Source organism: Sinocyclocheilus grahami, unplaced genomic scaffold (assembly GCF_001515645.1).
Source record: "Sinocyclocheilus grahami isolate Dianchi unplaced genomic scaffold, SAMN03320097.WGS_v1.1 scaffold5.1, whole genome shotgun sequence".
NCBI lineage: Eukaryota > Metazoa > Chordata > Actinopteri > Cypriniformes > Cyprinidae > Sinocyclocheilus > Sinocyclocheilus grahami.
Window position 1 is genome coordinate 3225165 of NW_015505184.1, and position 12201 is coordinate 3237365.

A 12201-nucleotide genomic window follows, 5' to 3' on the forward strand; every position below is an offset into this window, starting at 1 on the left:
GAGGGGGGGGGGAGGGGGAGGGGGGGGAGGGGGGGGGGGGGGGGGGGGGGGGGGGGGTGATGCTGCGCACAGGGGAGGGGAGAAAGAGAGACAGGGAGTCCACACAGTACAGTGTCTTCACAGCGCTCAGCGGATACACATCGAAAGCAGGACTACTCTCGACTCCTCAGCATTGAGGTGAGTGGGGAAATTAACTAGACTTATCTAATGTTCGCGTTTAATTAAACAGAAATGCACTGCATATGCGTGCGCTACTTGACCCCTACAGACTGTGTGCTAATGCCGTAGATGGATGGATGCGCGGATGGATGATGCCTGGCAAAATTGGTCCGGGTACTTTTTTTAAACTATTAAGCTACATATAAGTGATGTTTACCATAGCAAAACATTTGTATGATGTTATTTCTACGTGTTTAATGTTTATGGTTCATGTAGGCAGCTTCCTGTTTTTCAGAGCGCGTAAGTTTTAAAAGGCTCGTTGTAATACTGCATACTTATTTTTGTTTTTAATGCTTAAGGTAATATTCGAGTTTAAAATGTTACTACTATTTCTTGAGGGAAGATGAAGTATTGTAGCTGCCGTTTAAGCTGCAAAACCTGCTGTGAAAATGTTTACATTTTTTGTTTCCATCTATCCATTTACCTTGCCACAATAATAGCTTTTTCGTGGTTTTCATCAGTGAATTATTTTAGTAAAAAGTGCACTGACCGCATCACTGCAGGTTGTGATTTGATGATTTTACTTCATGATTTAAGGTAGCAATTAAACTTAATTTTTCAGTTTTAGTGGGTTGAAATTTTATGCATTGTGCTCACTGTTCATCTGTTGTGTGGCATGTCAGAAAGCGATGTACTTAGTTATTTACATTTCAAGGCCTTTTTTTCAGAGATAACACTGAACAATAATTGTATTGTTCAGCATGTATATGCAACATCTATTTTTGTCAGTACTTATGTGACAGAGACTCTCTATGCTGCTTTGTTGAACCTTGTTACCATATTTTCACCGTATTTTAGTGTCAGGCCTGTTAAAACTGAGATGCAAACTTTAATATTTGTAAGATTTGCCTATACATAGATGTGGACATGAACTGACCAGATCCAGAAAATCAATGCAAGATAATATTTTTTTCTCTCCTTTGTTATGTTACAAAATGTAACAATATATATTAAATATATAAAAAAAATGACTAGACATCACTCTTTGTGAGTGCAGACCCTATAAAATTTTTTTAAGAAATTCCTTATCCAGTAATCAAGGATGACTGAAAAAGTAATGGAGAAGTCATGGAAATTCAATGATCAAAAGGTGTGGGAGCATGTTCAGACTGTAGCTCTGTTTGAGTCCTTTTATGTCAGGCACCTGTAGATTTCTGGGTGGATTGATTAAAGTTGTTCTACATTATGTAAATTATTCATAAATTCAGGACTTCTCCTTCAGAATTTATTCTGATGAAGAACCACAATAGTTGCAAGTATTTCTAAAATGGGAGATGGTATTTTAATTTGTCAATGTTATTATTTTGTCATACGAATACAAAACGATATTAATGTTTGTTCTTTCCAATCTTTGTGGCGATGCAGTTTTTAATCCTATAAATTGCTGGATTTGACACACTGTAATATATATTTTAGTCTTGCGAATATTGGTTGAGCAACTGTGGTCTTCAGTATATGGATTGTTTTGTAGTGTTCGGCTTGGACTTTGATTGGATTTTAGGCCATACACGTAACAAACAGTAGACCTCTTAGATATGATCCTTTTTGATAATGCTGATGTTAGGAATATTTTTTTCAGAAATGATAAAGAAACTGATAGATGGGTTTATTCAAATTGATGTTAGTTAATAGTATACTGGATGCAAATATATGACATTTTCAGTTATCCTTTTAAAGGAATAACACTTTATGTGGTTCTCTGTGGATGTATAATGGATTCTGAACAGTTGGGTGTTCACTTAAGACTCGAAGAACCCGGATACATAATTTCTAAAGGAAGATTTGACGCAAAACATGGATTTTCAACAGAAGGAAATGTAGCTGCCTACCACATACAGCATGTTTTGTTTTGTTTTTTCATTTTAAAACTTATCATTTAAATGTTAGCATATTGATAAATAATATGTCACCTAATAATCAAAGGGTTAGAAAATACTTGCAATTCTGTTTGGGTTCAGAATAGTTTGCCAAAGTCTACGTGATAGTGAGGCCACATGACCTTTGACTTGCTGAAATTCTTTGACAGCAAGCCACATCACAATTGAATGGAGAATAACGTGCTTGTTTGTTGTTGTTTTATCGCGGGCATTTTAATTAAATCTGAGAGTCTGTCTGAGAGGTTTTTTATTTATTTAAAAACACACACAAAAAAAAGCATTTTAGTGTCAGTTGTCATGTTGCTTTTAAACAAACAGATTTTAAAATATGATGTTTTAGCAAACAATAGACTTTCTCTTTTTATCAAAAGTTTCACACTTTGACAGTTTTAATAGTTTGAGAGTACTCAGATTGTGAGGATGCCTGCATGCAAATGTTTCAGTAGGCTCTGTATGATAATTAGATCAGAGCTATCTGTCACCTGACATGACAATGGCCCAGCAAAAGCTGTGTTTGCTCGCAGAAGATGAAGCACGATAACATTGATTAGCACATGCACGTGATTAATTTCACCCAAGAGTGATTTATGGAGCTCCATCTTGCTTTTACCTCAATAATGGAGCCCCTCATAAATATCGCCCAAAATTAAGCACTTTCAGACAACTGAACTGCAAAATAACATGATCAAGAAAAGTGCGACTGGAGTTTAAACCTATTTTTCCAAGATATGGGTAATTTGCTGTTCTGATGTGTAGAACACTTCCAAAATCAATAGAACAGTGTTTATCTACACCCGCTTTAGTCCAATACGAGGAGATTGATTTTCTTTACCAATTCATCGTCCGCTATCTGTTTTCAGTTTCCTGGCTTGTTCGTGTTCGTTCTTGTTGTTTACTAATTCGTACGGATGGGGATGGAGGGAGGCGAAAGTGTCTCCAGTGAATCTTTAAAAGGGCCCACAAAGGAAAATACGTTCTCCACGGTTTCTGTCTATGATAATAAGTTTACTTCTTAAAGCAGGGTGTTGTTATTTTCTTTCATCCACACGTCCCTATAGGAAATAGCCTTGGTATATGAAAGCTCTGGACATCCTCCATAGCATACTCCTCACATCGTGCACTGTGTAAAATGGCAGGGCAGATCACAGAGAGTTCGAGTTGGAGGGAATTTGGGGGGGAAAATAGCATTGATGATGAAAAACAAACTTGAAACAGAATTCGCTATGCACAATGAATATTTCTACCATTCAGGCTGGTGCTTTAGAATAAATAAGGATCGTTTGCTCTTTTTGTGCCGAGTGCAGTGTGAAATAAGAATGCTGATGACAGAGACACCGTGCTGGCAGTCCTGCCATGGCTGCGTTTATGTAAGATGATTTATTCAGTCAGCACATGACTGCTCTGACCTGTGACTCCCCTCCATCTTAATCACTGTGACCCTGGTGAATCAGGTAAACTTCAGTTCAACTTCAAGTCTTCTGAGCATGTACAGTTAGTCAAAAGTATGGGGTGCGGTTTGAATCAAACGTGCATATGGTTCCTTTAGTCATCGATGGTGGGATTTTAAAACATTTACTTTCATAAAAGATTCACTGTAAACAAATCTGTGAAATGGCAACATTTTATGTTATAGAGAAAAAAACTTAATAATAATATACTAACAACCACCTTCAGTTGGTAAAGAGAAACCACATGATGAATCAGAGTTCATCACAAGTACCTTTTTCACAAGCTGAGGTAAATACTAAAACATAGAAGGTGCACAGAGTCAAAGTTTAAAGTTTATCCACAAAATTACACAAATACACAAGATACATCAAACTGAGCACAACTGCCAAGTAACAACAGGACACAAAACTAAAACTTTAATTTAAAAGTCCAAAATGGGGAATATGTGACAGCAGCACACGACACTTAAAAAAATGCAATAATCATTAATTTACTAAGTAAGACACATAGTTATTTTAATGATTAACCATCAAAAGGGAAGTGTCATAAACATTCTGAATGTCAATTTTTACATTTTTAATTGTAAATTATAAGATTGCTTGTTCTTTTTCACTTCTTAAAACTATACTTTTTACATTACATCAGTTTTTCACCATACTTACTATAGAGTAAGGGAACTTACTGTCAATCAATTAATAGTTTTTTTTTACTATAGCATTTTTACAGTCATTTACCTATGAAATTACTTTCATTTTTAGTCTTGCCATTAGCACAGAAACACAGCTCGAATCTGTTTTCACGAGAATGGAGAGCCTTTAATCGGAAATCCTCCTCAAAGTTTTTGATTCGTGTTTGAAGTGACTTTTGATTCATGTTTGCAGTGACTTGCTCAGCTCGGCTGTCTCTGCTGATGTGATCTGCTCTGGCTGGTAGAATGTCGAAGCCGAGTTCTCCACCCATGTACGCAGGGATACATGAGTCCTCTCGATCAGTTTTTTTATCTCTAACTGTCTCCAGATGTCCACCATGTTACACTAGGAGAGAACAAGTCCCAGTTGCATGGAAATTTGTGTGTGGCTAATTATCTGGTGGCTGGTGTTTTACATACAGCCCACTGAACTCTAGCTCTCATGTATCTCCTTCAGCATAGCCTCTTGTAATACAGTCTAGATTTGCATAACTGAGGAGCTTCCTCCCTTTGGAAGTTGAAACTGTGTCCACAATATATGGCGGCACCTAATTACTCACCAGAGCTGGGTTATCAAAAATTGGCTATCTGCGCAGGCAGCATCTAATCATGTAGTCCACTTTCAGGCACAATATTAGGCCTAATGTCATTAATGTTCCTCTCAGTTGTCATGGTTCTTTCAATTGATTGCTTTCTCCTATTACGTACGAGTCAGACCAAAATGAGGCAGAATGTGTTACAGCTCTCCAATTTTCGAACCTGCCCTGGATGTGTGTGATATGAATTACACCAGCACCGAAAATGTCCATTCTGTTGAGGAATCACGGTTGTCTCAAACCTAGATTGGTCAGACAATCTAGCCTGGATATTTTCCGCCGGTGACATCTCGCACGAAACTGCAATACTGATATATTTACCCTTGAAAGAACAAACTATCATACAAGCAGCATGGCCCAAAAGCAAATAGTTATTACCTGGAAGACGACACCGTCAGAATGTGGTCGCCGAAAGGGCACAAGCCCCAAGAGCAAAGTGCAAGAAATACAAACCACACACAGATTACTGTATGGCTGATGTATTTAATGGGAAATGAGATGCGATCTCTTTTGGAATGGATAAACAAACTTATTTTGTAAAAGTACTGTAGGTATGCACACTATTTTGGTACTTAATCAGTTATCAGCTTATTTTACTTGCATTATTTTAGATTTTTTTGTAATTATTGGCCTATTGGGTTTTTATTGGATATTTAATTGTGCATGCTCATTCTTGCACAATCTAATTTTTTGTAAATTTGCCATCATCTAAGTCTCATTTTAAGATAATCTTTAGCAAATATTACTTTGTATATGTACTTTTCATATTCATACTCAAGACAGTTGATAAACTCACTTAAAATTATTTTAGTTTTTCATTTTTTTTCATAATTTAGACAAGTGATTTAGACAAACTATATAGAATTTTAATATCAGACATTTATCAGTTATATTTTTTTATAGTTAATTGTGCATGCTGAATTTTCAAACTTATTTATTTTAAGATCATCATTCATTCATTTTCATGCCATCATTTAACACTCACTTGAAGTTAATCTTTAAAAATGTTAAAATGTTTTATTTTAATAAAACTATTAAGTGTGATCTTTAGCAAATCTTAAAATGTATTTCCATTTTTCGCTTTCATTGTAATATACAATATTAATAAATGTACTTGTAGCATTAAATCCATTGATTTTGTTTTTTCATTTTAATTTATTTAGACAAACTTTTGTAGCATTTGTGTTGTTTTTTGTCCATACCATAATAATAATAATAATATAATATAGCCAAGTCCAAAGAAAGAAAATATAGAAGAAAAGAAGTCAGTTTTAATCAACAGCCTTTAACTTTTGCTCTCTGTTTGCCTTTGGCATATACAGTGGCTTTTAATATGAAGAATTTTCCAGTTGCCGTTTACAGGGTTTATTTATTTGTGGTCACAGACCGTTGGGATTTTCAATTGTTGCTGCGCTTGTTAATGTCAATAAATGTCATTATTGATTATTTCTGTTGATATATACTTTTTCTTTCCTTGTCGTGTGGGGCCTGAACTATAATAGCAACAAAGAAGCAGAATCAAATGTCAGAGTTGGTTGTGATTGCAATCAAGATGACTTCTTGTGACCTTTTGAAATGGAAGCATTGTTACCTTGATTGTAAAATCCTGTCTTTAAGGCTTCTTCTACAAAGCAAGGGTTAGAGGCATAAAACAACACAATGAATTACGACCCAAGCCAGGAACGGTTCCATTTAGATACCTTCATGTAAATCCCGGCTGTAAATTGAAACGTAGTCTGGGGGTTAAACAACCACGTCACAGTCTGTCTGGAACTCAAGTGTTTACCAAGGTAAAGGTGCCACACTTACAAGATGTTGTGAGTCTGAGGATGAGTTAATGGCATTGTCAAGTTGTAAAAGGGCCTTCAGGGTAGAACACACAATAAATATCAACTATGTTACGAGAAACAGTCTGTTTGACTTTGACAGCCTCTGCAAACTCTATTAGCACAGTGTTTGTGATTTGCGTATTTGTCAGTCGTGGAAGTGTCAAGTAAACGCGCACGCAGAAAACAACCAGACGCGGAGAGATTTGCATTGCAATGGGAGCTGCATTCCAGGGCTGAATCACAATGCTGAAGGGAGGCTGCTGTCTCACAGGCTCCCTCAGAGCTCTTTACACAGGCCGTAAAACTGCGGTTCCCACGGCTTCTCCTGTGCCTCATGAGGGGAACCCTAAACAAACACCCCACAATGCTGTTATGGGATTACAGGGAAACCTTTCCAGCTCCACTGCAAATGCTAGGGCCACACTGACACAAAGGTTAATAGGTGTTTTGTGCTATCTATTTGAACAGTCTGCATGAATCGACAAAGGAAGGACAAGCTGCAGTCTATCACGCGACGCTCTCTCAATCAAATGAATGGTACGCGGCTAAATTGAGATTTGAGGAACATTTGATTTTAGCAGGTTTGGCTAAATTGCTTTAATTCAACACACAGTACGGTCTGCTCCAGGCAATTTGTGCGGCAAAAACACACGCTTTCACTGTCATTATGGCCGACCAGGAAAAGCAGATTCGAAGTCAGTGGCACAACATTGCTTCCAGATCACATTATGGCCTCTCTCGTTACGTAATTAAGAGGACCCATCTGGTATGGGCAGCGCTCCCTGACACTAATTGTGTTGGTGTGCACATGGCTGTCCCATTGAGCAAAAAAAGACCTCCAACATTTGAATCCATTATCTCCTACTGTTCAGATTAAGGCGCACATGTTGCCGGGGAGATTATGGCGGAGGGTCGAGCGACGCTTGTGTCTAGTAGGGTCGAGGCTTGAGGATTAAGTCTGTGGTTTGGTAACCCTATTGGTTAAGTACTTCCAGCAATCTAGTCACATGCCGTGTGTGCTGTGTCTTAACAAGTAACTCCTTTTATGTGTAGGAGATAATCGGATTTGACCGATATTCATACTTTTTCATACTTTCCAACTTAATCATATAGGAGTTCTTTAACTTTGGGTCTATTTGGCAAGTCTCTACAACACCTAACTCACCCAACAATAGGTAATAAACTTGTATGTATTATTGGAAGAATGAATCACCTTTTTTTCAAATAACAGCCATTCATTCTCAAGTTATAAATGTATATCTTAAAATTGAGCTAATAATTACAATAATTATAGGGGAAAAATATAAATTCTTAATAATAATAAATATAAATAATAAAATGTATTTTTGAACATCACCAATTTAAATAATAAAAAAAAAACTATAATGATACATAATAACTGAAATTCAAAACTGAACTTAAACTACAATAGCAACATATGCATTTTTATTATTAATAATAATAATAATAATATGATAAAATAAACTATAAAACTATAATGATACATTTTATATATATATATATATATATATATATATATATATATATATATATATATATATATATATATAAAAATATAACAAAATTATATGAATTATATTTTATCATATTATTATTATTATTATTAATAATAAAAATGCATATGTTGCTATTGTAGTTTAAGTTCAGTTTTGAATTTCAGTTATTGGATAGTTAATTCTTAACATTAAAATAATCCCTCACTATCGATCTTAAAAACAGTATATCAATCGATTGTGTGCTGTTGTGTGATAACCCTGTCCTTTTGGTTGTGTCAGCTGCAAAAACAGCACAGTATTTACCTTCTCATCACCGATTTATTCCACATCTTAGCCTTTTTGCCTTCAGGTAAAAGTGTTATTGCTTTTAAACATCAAGTGATGTGTATAAATAGCCTTGGCAAAATGTAGGGTAGGTCAGATATGAGAAAAAAAAAACATATGTCTAAAATGAATAAATCAATCATCGCTTACAGCCAAGCTAGAGTGTTGCAGGATAAGTGATACCTTAGCATTCGAAAACCCAGCTGTCTAGACAGCCCTTTTCCCCCCAAACAGACAAATCAATATATATTGATTACCCACTATGCCCTAGGGAATGACACAGATATGCTGCTTGGCAGGCAAGTGCACTGAACGGACCGAAGAGGAGCTCGAATCTGTTTAAGTGTGCCACCCTGACTGAATTTGTGTTCACCTGATCTCGACTTTGCCTCTCATGCACTGTTGCTCAGCGGTAGGAAGAGAACCGCAATCAAACATGGCACATGTCTCCTACCATTTGCTCGAGCGAGATGAGTACTAGCTGGAGAGTTTTCTCTTAGTGTTTTCACTAAGATGTGATGTAGCCAGAAGCTACATGAGAATTTCTTAGCAGAGGCAAAAAAATTACAATAAATAAATAAGAGATTTGCGCAGCTCAGAAAAATCAAACATTTATGCTATCGCTATCATGAGACACTATATCATGTACCTTGGCTATGCAAACAAGAATGACCTATTTAAGAGCCGTGGCATCTAGTCTTTCTAGTTAATGGGTGGTGGTCCGGTGCCTTATTCATTTTAATAGAGAGCCCGGAGACAGTGTGTGGCATTAGCTAGCTCTGTTTCTCTCTGCTCTGCTGGTCTGTGTTCCTGCAGCAAGACTTGTTACCTGTCGCCTCTCTCCTCGCTGCCCGTGGCTGACATTCTCCTTCTCTCACTCCTAATTGCCCCTGTGGGACTTATCAGGGCTGCTGTGGCTGTCTGCAGTGTGGCTGAGCTTTCAGCGAAGGCCGCGCTCGAGGCCCCGCCTCACTCGCTTTCTCTCTCTCCCGCTTCCCGCTGCCTGACTAACTCCCCGCGTCCTCCACAGGTGTCGCCGGTCTTCCTCGTCCTCCCTCACCTGTCAGCCCCCGCCTCACTCGGCTTCTGAGGGGATTGTGTCTTTGAAAGAAAAAGAAAAACAAAACCTAAAAATAAATAGGAAATCTGATGTCTCAAGGTCAGACTGCATGGTAAATTGCCTGATCTGAAAACAACAGCAGATAACGTTCAGGCAGACGTAAGAGAGGTGCTATTGAGGTTAATTTGTTTTGTCTGTGTTTTGGATAGCAGACAACTGTGGCCCTGTTTATGGCAGGCACCCGGTGAGTTAATTACTTTATCGTTGCATTAATTGAAACATGAAAAATGAAAACATGCTAGTGTAACACAGTCAGTTTAAAGGTGATGTGTGTAATTTATTCTACAGTTTGTGGGTTGGGTTCTCAGAAACTCTGTGGTCTGTTGTGCTTTCATAACGTTGGTTGTTTGAGCTTCCACACCAGCCTGACACAGCAACAGTGGCTGAGTTTGGGCGGGACTAATCGCTGACAGGGAGAATGTTTGGGAAAACTTTTAAAAGCAAATTTACGCACTGCAGCTTTAGTTAATTGTGAAGTTTGCCAAAATCTGTTTATATTGTAATTAACAAAACATTTTATTTTGAGTTTTATCACATTCATGTTATAATAATAATAAAATAACCAGTGGTTAGTAACATCAAATTTTCTAAATCCCAGGCCAGAACATAACATACTCATGCTTTCCCCTTTTTCATTTTGAAATACACATAAAAATAAGTCTTATTTTTAGCACTTACTTTCACCATGCTGTGCCATGCAAAGCATGCTGTAAAATGGAAACAAACTAGGTAAAGTTGTATTTTTTAAATTAATGTTTGGGGGATTATCACATGTGAATAAAATCAAGGAAACGCCAGTGTCAAAATATTTTTCAATTATTGCCACACACTCATCAAGTGAAGCAAACTATATATTGTAGACTATTTCTTCTGTGAATCACAAATGAAAATATTTTAAGGATTGTTGGGGTCCAACATTCATTTTTCCCCCCAAATTATCTTTGCATTTTACAGAAGAACGACAGTAATGCAGAATGAGGTTAATAGGCATTTGGATTATCACCCTCTAGTGGCACCTTTACGTTATGATAATAGTGGGTTTGAAGGTTTAAGAAAAGCTGCAACGGAAGCTAACACTAAATATTATTCAGTTTATGTTTTTAGTTATTTTTTGTTTGCTTTTTTGGGAACAACATAAGTGTGTGTACTGTAAATGATGAAATATTTTTTTTCATTTTCGTCTAAATTATCCTTTTAAGGTACTCAATCATGACTTTCACAGTATAAGACTGACATAAAGAGTCTGTAGTTGTGGCTCAGCATGTATCAAAATGTCACAACAGTGAGCCTGTAAAATGAAGTGCTGTGTGAAACCATAGTGTCCCATTGAGTTCTCCTAGTTCTGTGCTTATATTTACAGTAAGGACAGCAGGGGAATATTCATCCTTCACTATCCATCTCCCTCTCAGCAGGGTGGACTTGTAAATGAACGAGCAGACATTTTGTGCTGGAAACTGTGTCTGTTCACTCTGACACACCATGTAACAAAACCGCTTTAGATCCAGCTGAGTTCCCCCGGCAGGACTGTGTCAAGGGATTTGCCAGGTCACAGAGCTGAGCAAAATGGCTGCCTGAGTTTGACTAATGTGCTACAGGAGCCCGCTCTCTTTGCCCAGGAGTTTTGGGTGGCTGAAATTCATTAAAGAGCAGCATCCATAAACTATAATTGTTGGACATAACAGGGCCCGCTTTTTCCATCTCGCTTTCCTGTTTGTACTGAAATACACAGATAGAATCATGCGCACACTTATATTTATACATACGTAGAGCTCCCATGATCATTTCTAGCTCATTGACTTTGACAGCAAATCAATATCCTGCGCCATCTATTGTTACCTAATTCAATTAGGCCAATTCATAAAACAGAACATAATGGAGCTAATGGAAAGCGCTATTAGGGGAATAGCGGCACCATTTAAGTCACGCACGGAACTACGAAAGTCAATTCAGCATTGCAATTGTGCATTTCCATCTGAATCGCTGGCCCTCAGCCGCCGCTCTTCCCGGATGAAGGGCGATGTTGACCTGATGCATTTTTACACCAATGGAGAGAGGTGCGCCAATGTCGCAAGCAATATTGTAAATCAAAAACCAAAGGTACTTAAACGCGATTCATTGAGAGTCTCACCTTCGCCACTTTGCGCAATCACATTTGCAATCTGCTTGATAAACTGCGAGAGGGAGCGAGGGCAGGCGTTCAGTTGCAGACAAAGCCGCAGATTGATGTGGAAACAGGAAACGTGCTGATTGCTGATTATTATGTGGTGGCAGGATGCTTTTGTCTCTCAGACTGTCATTCCAGCAGGTCAGTTCAGAGCCAGCAGGCTATTGTGACCGTGCATTCTGATAAAACCCAACACACTTTGGTTGTTGGGTTTTTTTGAGGGCCGGCTGAATTCAATAGCGCTGCGAGTGTTTAGATCTTTAAAGCGGGGCATTTAGAGAGCATACGTATTGATTCATTGATTACAGATTTGCGAGAGCTCGCCCATTGGCCTGCTTTACAGTATTTTAAGAGTCAGAGGTTAATGGCTAGGTGGAAAAAAAGCCTTTCTGCCTTTTATAATGATGGCTGCAGCACT

The 12201-nt window shown here is 37.7% G+C and overlaps 1 protein-coding gene across 1 annotated transcript in view; it reads left to right on the forward strand.

The window, feature by feature from the left end:
• Positions 1-100: 100 nt before the first annotated feature.
• Positions 101-12201, forward strand: part of LOC107584507 (cadherin-6-like) — a 33025-nt gene continuing 20924 nt past the window's right edge. Inside the window, exon 1 of the mRNA XM_016271143.1 lies at positions 101-177. The gene's annotated coding sequence lies outside the window, so the exon portion shown is untranslated. The remainder of the gene's footprint in view (positions 178-12201) is intronic.